The sequence below is a fragment of the Gopherus evgoodei genome, unplaced genomic scaffold, assembly GCF_007399415.2.
Source record: "Gopherus evgoodei ecotype Sinaloan lineage unplaced genomic scaffold, rGopEvg1_v1.p scaffold_45_arrow_ctg1, whole genome shotgun sequence".
Classification (NCBI taxonomy): Eukaryota; Metazoa; Chordata; order Testudines; family Testudinidae; genus Gopherus; species Gopherus evgoodei.
Genome location: NW_022060066.1, coordinates 1018402 through 1027499, shown reverse-complemented (window position 1 = coordinate 1027499; position 9098 = coordinate 1018402). Strand labels below are relative to the sequence as shown.

The following is a 9098-nucleotide window of genomic DNA, read 5'->3' as shown; positions in this document are numbered from 1 at the left end:
CAACTCCAAGTGTGATTTGGCCTTCCTGATTTCACTCCTGCATGCCTGAGCAATATTTTTATACTCCTCCCTGGTCATTTATCCAATCATCCACTTCTTTTTTAAGTGGTACAGCTAATTTAGTCCACATCATTTTGTATGTATAGTTGGGATTGTGTTTTTCCAGTGTGCATTACTTTGCACATATCAACACTGAATTTTATCTACAATTTGGTTGCCCAGTCACCCAGTTTGTGAGATCCCTTTGTAACTCTTCACAGTCAGCTTCAAACTGAAGTATCTTCAGTAATTTGGTAACTTTCACAAATTTTGCCACCTGACTGTTTACAGATCATTTAAGAATATGTTGAACAATACTGGTCCTAGTGTAGTTTCTTGTGGGACCCTGCTATTTACCTCTCTCCACTGTGAAAACTAACCATTTACTCCTATATTTTGTGTCTTATCATTTAGTCAGTTACTGACCCATGATAGCACCTTCCCATGCATCCTGTGACTGCTGAGTTTGCTGAAAAGCATTTGAGGCAGGACTAGGGTGGTCACACATGCATTCATGGAATACCAGAGATTCCTGCACTTCCAGGAACAGAGTGGGGCCCCCTGCTACCAGTGTGACCTTGTCATGCTGCATGGCGGACGCCATGTTAAAGGAAGTGCTGCTCTGCTCCCGCAGGTTGGGCAACAAATCAGCCAAAAAAGAAGACTGTCGGGTATAAAACTGGTCAAGTGGGTGCCCACCCCATCTTCCCTTGTCTGAAGCTTGGCCCCTCACTCCCATTCAGATCGGAACCCTTATTACTCCCACTCCATTGAGACCCCCCTCACTCCGAGGTCCCTCTCAACCACTTCAGCCAGTCCCACTGAGATTACTCTGTTTAGTTTGGTGAAAATTGGAAAGGCCTGATTTTAGTGGTCAGCTTTTACAGTTTTCCAATCTTCACGATCATCCATTGAGTTCTGACCAGAGTGGGCCAGGGGCTGGCCATAGAGGGGACCTGGCCCAGCTGAGTGAACAGCTTGGCCTAGAGAAGCAAAGGAGTATGTGACATTCTACTTAATTAATGATAATGATTAATCAGGTGCTGGCAGAGTGTGGGGCCCACACAATGTGGACCAGACAGGATTTTGCTCTTCCTCTGGCTTGGTAAAAGAGAAACACATCATCCCCCAGCAGCATGAGGTCTAAACTTGGCCCATGGAATCCATGTGCACAGCACATTTGAAATGCAGTGAGCTCTGGGGTGGAGCAGCTGGGCAATGATGCCACAGTGGCACCACATGAGGAAAGCTCACCCAGCACTGAGATTAAGCCAGCTCTGAGGCAGGAGAGCAGCCACAAAGTGACACAGCATGAGGATGGCTAACCCAGCATTGTGGTGTGGGGGGTGAGTGTCCTAGTTTCAGGGAATGGGCCCTGCTCAATGAGTGGAAAAAGAAAGAGATCTCAGCACCTCTTAGAGAATGCAGCACTGCCTTAGTATTGCCAACCACTGGCTGGGATTTACCATATGCCCAAGGGGTTGCTGTGGTGGCTTTCAGTGCGGCCTGATCTTGACATCTTACCTGTTGTGTTTGAGGGGGTGAGCTCTGTGTGTGTGTTTGTTGGGAGGGATAGAAGACTGGAGGGCACTGAGGGGAAGAAAGAGAGGTCTCCCTGGCCCTGTTGTGGGTGTCCACAGATCATTCAGGGATCAAATCCAGATCTCGCTACTCCCACCCGCTCCAGAGACCAAGTCCCAGAGAGCCAGTGGCTCACAGAGCAGATATCAGCCACTCTCTTGCTCACAAAGCCACAAAACAATGCCACACTGGGATGGCTAACCCGGCGCTGAGGTGTGTGTGTATGTGTGTCCCTGCTTCAGGGAATGGAGCCCAAGCAGTGGGTGGAGAGAGCAAGACAACCCAGCACCTCCTGGAAGACAAAGGACTGCCTGAGTACTGCCAACCCCTGGCTGGGATTAGCCACGTGCCTAGGGGGCTGGCACTGCAGGCTTTCAATGTGGCCTTATCTTGACACCCATCATGTTTTGTCTGAGAGGGTGAGCTGTGTGTGTGGGGTAGGAGGGCAGAAGGCTGGGGCATGGGAGGCAGGTGCATCTCCCTGGCACTGTTCTGGGTGTTCACGGATCGTTCAGGGATCAAATCCAGATCTGGCAGTTCCTACATACCCCAGAGACCAAGTCCAAGGGACCCAGTGGCTCAGAAAGCAGATATCAGGCCTCTCTCACTCAGCTCCCTTCACAGAGGAGGTGGAGAGAGGAGGATGCTGAGATCTCACATCCAGCTTCCCTCTTGCTTTGATTCTCCCCAGGCTGCTGCATTGTTCTGTCACCTGCCCCTCCTTGCTCCAATAACTAACCCAGCCAGGCACAAATTCAGCCTGGCAATTAGTAGAAGGTTTCGAACCATCAGAAGGAGGAGGTTCGGCAGCAGCCCCACAAGAGGAGTTTTGGGGGCACACAACTTTGTTCATTTTAACGGAGAGGTAGAGAAATGTATGAGTGTGATTGTATGATGGAGCTGCTTGTGATGGTGGAGACAGGGCTGAGCAACCCATGGGCTCACTTCTAGTCAATGTCCTGTGTTCCGAAAGCTCATGCTTAAGGTTTCATCCGGCCACCAGCAGGGGTCAGGAAGGGATCCCCCCCACCAATATATTCTGAGAGGGTTTATTTTGTTTTGTTTTACTCTCCTTCCTCTGTAGCTCCTGGCAATGACCGCTGCTGGAGATAGGGACCTGGGGGGTGGGGGAGCCAGGCTCCGAAATGGCACAGATTATTGTCTGTGTCTCTCGAGTGGTTGGTTGGCTGATTCTTGCTCACATGCCTGGGCTCTCACTGATAATCATATGTGGGGTGGGGAAGGATTTTTCCCTCAGTTCAGATGAGCAGTCACCTTGTCATGGAAGGGGGGGGTCGCCTTCCTTTGCAGCGTGTGGGTGCGAGTCACTCACCAGGACTATCTGGATGGGTCTCATTTAACCATTTCCCTGCCACAACTGAGGTACTGTTGCACCTTAGTCCCACCTGCTCTGCCTGTGTCAAATAATATTCTAGTCTCCTGCAGGTGCTAATTCTGTGTTCTCATTCCAGATGCTCTCAGTGGCCTGTGCTGTACAGGGGGAAGGAAAAGGTGACTAGGTGGTCCCTTCTGGCTGCCCCCAAGGCCCAGAACTTCCTGACTTCCTGCCCTAATGTTCAGTGGCAGAGCCAGGTGGAGGGAAGAGGAGGAGCGGAAAAAAAAGGCGCCACCTGCTTCAGTGTTTTTACTGATGGGGCAGCGCTCTGGTTCTTTAGTGGCATCTCAACAGTGTGACCTTCACTCGCTCCACAGGTCTTCGGCAGCATTTCGGCGATGAAGCTTCAGTGCCACCTCCTGCATAGCACAGACCCCGAGCACCGCCCCGTCAGTAAAAGCGCCGCAGTGGGTGGCGCCTTTTTTTTTCACTCCCAGGTGAGTAAAATTAAAAAGGTGCCACTTGTGCTTGGTGGGGGAACAGCTGCTGCCCCACTTCGCCCCTAGCTACGCTACTGCCAATGTTTTATCCCTCTGGCCCCACTTCCGTACCAGAGCTGGGGACAGAACGCATGAGTCCTGACTCTCAGCCTCACTCACACTGACCACTACACCTGACTATTCTTCTTCCATAGAGCTCTGCTGATTTACACTAGCTGGGGATCTGGGACATTGTTTTTCCACTGACACCCATTCAATTCCAATGTCTAATTGACATGGTGGAGAAAGGTACTCGAATTTCAGTTCTAATCCCTTCCCCTCTTCAATGCAGGTGTTAGTGCTCCCAGGAAACATCTCAGTCCTCCCTGTAATATCCTAATAAAACCAGAGAAGACCACATCAATTTCAGCCTCACCTAGTGTAATTTACACTGTTAATTTAAACTGATATAGTTAAATGAATGCCAAAAGGGATGTGGATGTCCTTAATTCCGTTAAAATCTGCTTATTCTGGTTTAGTTTAAATTAATTGAGAATAGATTTAAACTACACTGAAATCAGCTTCTTTGTGACCAAAGAGTGTCTGCACAGTGGTGTAACTACACCAGTTTAAAAGCCAATTCAAGTTATACGAATTGCTAAGGCTTAAATTATTGATAGCATCCAGTAAACATTATTGTACTGGTCAATAGTTCTTCAGCAAAGAGCAGCTTTTCATTTTAGACTAACAGGCAGGCAGCCAGATAAACAAAAGAGTAAGTGTTAGAATAGATAGGCAGTTAGATAGACTATATATGTCTCAGTTTAAAGGAAATAGAAAAGTGCTTCAAAACATTTTGGATGGATTTTTTTCCCTCTCTTTCCTAAAGTAGTAAGAAAAAAACAAAATACAATTCCTTTTTGTAAACCCCCTTTCAGTGATATTCTGATCTGTTGTATATTCTCTGTTCTGAGATAATCAGAGCAAATACTTCTCTGGGTTTGTCCGGATCCCAGAATTGACACAGGATTTTTTACATCAAATTTGGAAATACATAAAAATATATTTACTGATTTAATATTTCCTGGCTTTCTATTTTAATTTTACCAATCTAATCTATGAATTAATAAAATACATATTTACCACTTTACTATTTGACTTTAACCTGGGAATTAGCATAATATAGTGTCCATAACCCAATATTTCAACCAATTCTGGAAATTTGTCCTATACAGAATTATCAACTCAATATTTTAATCAGCTCTGGAGGTTAAAAAAATCAGAACTATAAATGTAATATTTTAATCAAATCTAAAAATATATGTAGTTTTCAGTTTTTGGGTTTTTTTTTCATAAAAACTAGACAGTTATATACATATTAGCTTAAAATTATAATCATGTCTGGGAAGTACCATTTATCATTAATACAATTTTTATAACATCTAGAAAATAGTACAAATATACTTACTAATGTAATATTTAATCTAATCTAGACAAAAGTAATGCATAATTCTTAATTTACTATTTTAATGAAAATAAGAATATATCATTATTAAATATGTTAATGATAATAGGAATTCTTATCCAATATAATTATAAATGCAACATGTTTAACAAATGTGGAAATCAACACAGTATATACTTATTAATGTAAGATTTTAATCAAAAATCTAGAAATTAACATAGTATGTAAATATTAATTTAACATGCGAAATGAATCTGGAAAACAATAATATATGGACTTACTATTAATGAGTAATCATTTGTTATTTAAATAGAAAGTAGAAATTGATAATCTTCATCCTAGAATATTAAAGGAACTGGCGCATGAAATTGCAAGCCCGTTAGCAAGAATTTTTAATGAATCGGTAAACTCAGGGGTTGTACCGTATGACTGGAGAATTGCTAACATAGTTCCCATCTTTAAGAAAGGGAAAAAAAAGTGATCCGAGTAACTATAGGCCTGTTAGTTTGACATCTGTAGCATGTAAGGTCTTGGAAAAAATTTTGAAGGAGAAAGTAGTTAAGGACATTGAGGTCAATGGTAATTGGAACAAATTACAACATGGTTTTACTAAAGGTAGATAGTGCCAAACCAACGTAATCTCCTTCTTTGAGAAGGTGACAGATTATTTAGACAAAGGAAATGCAGTAGATCTAATTTACCTCGATTTCAGTAAGGCATTTGACACGGTTCCACATGAGGAATTATTAGTTAAATTGGAAAAGATGGGGATCAGTATGAGAATTGAAAAGTGGATAAGGAACTGGTTAAAGGGGAGACTCCAATGGGTCGTACTGAAGGGTGAACTGTCAGGCTGGAAGGAGGTTACTAGTGGAGTTCCTCAAGGATCTGTTTTGGGACCAATCTTATTTAACCTTTTTATTACTAACCTTGGCACAAAAAGCAGGAATGTGCTAATAAAGTTTGCGGATGACACAAAGCTGAGGGGTATTGCTAACACAGAGAAGGACCAGGATATCATATAGGAAGATCTGGATGACCTTGTAAACTGGAGTAATAGTAACAGGATGAAATTTAATAGTGAAAAGTGCAAGGTCATGCACTTAGGGATTAATAATAAGAATTTTAGATATACATTGGGGACACATCAGTTGGAAGCAACAGAGGAGGAGAAGGACCTTGGAGTATTGGTTGATCACAGGATGACTATGAGCCGCCAATGTGATATGGCCATTAAAAAAGCTAATGCAGTTTTAGGATGCATCAGACGAGGTATTTCCAGCAAAGATAAGGATGTTAGTACCGTTATATAAGGCACTGGTGAGACCTCATCTGGAATACTGTGTGCAATTCTGGTCTCCCATGTTTAAGAAGGATGAATTCAAACTGGAACAGGTTCAGAGATGGGCTACTAGGATGATCTGAGGAATGGAAAACCTGCCTTATGAAAGGAGACTCAAAGAGCTTGGCTTGTTTAGCCTAGCCAAAAGAAGGCTGAGGGGGGATATGCTTGCCCTTTATAAATATATCAGAGGGATTAATATTAGGGAGGAAGAGGAATTATTTAAGCTTAGTACCAACGTAGACACAAGAACGAATGGGTATAAATTGGACACTAGGAAGTTTAGACTTGAAATTAGACGAAGGTTTCTAACCATTAGAGGAGTGAAGTTCTGGAACAGCCTCCCAAGGGGAGTAGTGGGGGCAAAAGACATATCTGGCTTTAAGACTAAGCTTGATAAGTTAATGGAAGGGATGGTATGATGGGATAGCTTAATTTTGGCAATTGATCTTTGATTATCAGCAGATAAGTATGCCCAGTGGTCTGTGATGGGATGTTGGATGGGATGAGATCTGAATTACTGCACAGAATTCTTTCTTGAGTCTGGTGAGCCTTGCCCACATGCTCAGGGTTTAGCTGATCATCATATTTGGGGTCGGGAAGGAATTTTCCTCCGGGGCAGATTGGCAGAGGCCCTGGAGGTTTTTCGCCTTCCTCTGCAGCGTGGGGCATGGATCACTTGCTAGTGGATTATCTGCAGCTTGAGGTCTTCAAACCACAATTTGAAGACTTCAATAACTCGGACATAGGTTAGGGGTTTGTTATAGAAGTGGATGGGTAGGGTTCTGTGGCCTGCTTTGTGCAGGAGGTCAGACTAGATGATCATATTGGTCCCTTCTGACCCTAAAGTCTATGAGTAACATATATTTGTATAAAATTAATATAGGAATTGAAATCTTAGGTAGTTATTTATTTTAATGAAAATTCTGAATACTTTTCATTTTAATCAAATTTTTGAATTAATATAGCATGCTGTTGTTAATTTTACAGTCTGAGTCACAAAATTAATATAAACTTTACTCTTAATTTACCAGTTTAACCTATTTTGGAAAATATAATGTGTAAAATGCTTGGGGCAGAGACTCTCTTTTAAATAAACACTAATATAAACCATAAATAATATAATTCTCATTTGGCTCTATACATTCATTTCAAGCGCAACAATAATTTGTAGAGTTTAATCATATGGATACATTCATACAGATTTTTATATATTTGATCTAGATTTTCCTTCAGCAGAGCCTTTTGGGCCAATCCATGATTAATGTCATCCTTGGAGCTGTCCAAACTCAAGGTAAGGAATTTTTAAATGTCCTCTCTCTTCAGTTCTGTGCCACTCATTAGCGTGACGGGGGGAAGGTTTGGGGTACATTTGCCCAAGGTGCTTTACTGGTTTAGGATTCCAATCCCATTTACCAAAGGGATTTAGGGCCAGACACTCAAGTGGATTTAGGTGCCCAAATGTGCAGCCCCAGCCCAGTCAATTCCATGTTCGTCTTGAAGAATAGGGAGGAGGGGACATTAAAACAGCTCATTCTGCTTCTGTGACATCATCCACTGGTTTGACCAGCATAGATGGGTTTTGTGATCCTAGACAGGTCCATAGGAGCTGATCAAGCTATGGAAGCAGGAGCAAGAGTTCATTGGCCAGGTAGGACAGCTGGCTCAATATCTCAGTGCAGGATCTTTATCTAGTGCGGAGGGTTTCCAAAGGCAGAAAATCCCAGCTTCAGTGTCAGATCCCAGGCAAAATCTGAAATATGATATGCAGGAGAGAGAGAGAGAGAGAGACAGAGAAAGTGATTGTGATTGTGTGTGTGCTAGTTCCTACTACTGTAACCACTAGACCCCTCTCCCCTCCCAGCGCTCTGGGTAGAACCTGTGAATCCTCTTGATTGTGTCCTTTCATCTCCAGGGCCCCCTGATACATCCAGCTAACGACTCCATCGCAGTGACCAAGTTCATCCTGCTGGGTTTTGCCTCCATGGACTGGGAGAGCCGCACTTTCCTCTGTTCCCTTCTCTCCTCCGCCTACTCTGGGACATTGGCAGGCAACCTGTGCATTGTGTGGATAGTGCTGCGGGACTCCCACCTCCAATGCTTGCCCATGTACATCCTGCTAGGGAACTTCTCCTGGCTGGAGATTTCCTACGTCACAACCATGGTGCCAAAGATGCTCTCTGACCTGGTGCCCCTTGGCCTCCCCATCTCCTTTCCTGCCTGCTTTATGCAGTTCTATTTCTTCTTGTCCATGGGGGCTACCGCGTGCCTCTTCCTCGCTGCCATGGCCTTGGATAGGTACCTGGCCATCTGCCAGCCGCTGTGCTACCCTGTCCTCATGTCCCCACACAGCTGCTGTGTGCTGGCCTCCTCCTGCTGGCTTATCAGCTTCCTGTGGTTCATAGTGCCTGTCATTCTCGTCTCCCAACTCTCCTTCTGTGGCACCAACACCCTGGATCATTTTGTCTGTGACCCAGCCCCATTGCTGGCTGCCTCCTGCACCCCAGCTCCCCAGGCTGAACATTCCTGCTATGCCCTGAGCTCCCTTGTAATCTTCGCCACCATCCTCTTCATCCTGGCATCCTATGGGCTAGTCATCAGGGCTGTGCTGAGGCTGCCAGCTGGGGCTGGGCAGCACAAGGCCTTCTCCACCTGCTCCTCACACCTGGCTGTCGTGGGCCAGTTCTACGGCTCTGGCATGTCAACTATGTCAACCCGGCAGCTTCGGGGGCCAGTGGAAAGGTGGTGACTCTCTTCTACACAGTGGGGACCCCCCTGCTCAACCCGCTGATCTACAGCCTGAGGAACAAGGAGATGAAGCAGGCTCTGAAGAGGACCCTGCTGGGGGAGCAGTAA

General features: G+C 44.5%; 1 pseudogene; it reads left to right on the top strand.

Annotated features, from left to right (window-relative positions):
- Window positions 1-629: 629 nt before the first annotated feature.
- LOC115642757 lies at window positions 630-9098 on the top strand (annotated as a pseudogene).